The sequence below is a fragment of the Somniosus microcephalus genome, unplaced genomic scaffold (assembly GCF_052327205.1).
Source record: "Somniosus microcephalus isolate GS21.2 unplaced genomic scaffold, FLI_Smic_1.0 unresolved_chr8, whole genome shotgun sequence".
Lineage (NCBI taxonomy): Eukaryota > Metazoa > Chordata > Chondrichthyes > Squaliformes > Somniosidae > Somniosus > Somniosus microcephalus.
Genome location: NW_028225186.1, coordinates 11,895,390 through 11,895,979, shown reverse-complemented (window position 1 = coordinate 11,895,979; position 590 = coordinate 11,895,390). Strand labels below are relative to the sequence as shown.

Below are 590 nucleotides of genomic sequence, written 5' to 3'. Positions count from 1 at the left end.
GCATTGGTGGTTCAGGGGTAGAATTCTCGCCTGCCACGCGGGAGACCCGGGTTCGATTCCCGGCCAATGCAGGTTAAAATTTTTAACAATTTATTTCAGAGCAAGCACATCACATGAAACATTAATAATAAATTAGCTGTTCCTGTGTAACTGGATCAAGGGAATGAATGGCCTCTACCTGTTCCTGTGTAACAGGCTTGAGGGGCTGAATGTCCTCCTGTTCCATTGTAACAGGCTCGAGGGGCTGAATGGCCTCCTGTTCCAGTGTAACAAGCTTGAGGGGCTGAATGGCCTCCTCCTGTTCCTGTGCAACATGCTCGAGGGGCTGAATGGCCTCCTCCTGTTCCTGTGTAACATACTCGAGGGGCTGAATGGCCTCCTCCTGTGTAACAGGCTCGAGGGGCTGAATGGCCTCCTGTTCCAGTGTAACGGGCTCGAGGGACTGAATGGCCTCCTCCTGTTCCTGTTTGACAGGCTCAAGGGGCTGAATGGCCTCCTCCTGTTCCTGTTTGACTGGCTCGATGGGCTGAATGGCCTCCTCCTGTTCCTGTTCGACAGGCTCGAGGGGCTGAATGGCCTCCTCCTGTTCC

General features: G+C 53.6%; 1 non-coding gene across 1 annotated transcript; it reads left to right on the top strand.

Annotated features, from left to right (window-relative positions):
• On the top strand, window positions 1–71 carry trnag-gcc (transfer RNA glycine (anticodon GCC)). Its single transcript has one exon. It is a non-coding gene; the product is annotated as a tRNA-Gly (tRNA).
• The last annotated feature ends 519 nt before the right edge of the window (window positions 72–590 follow it).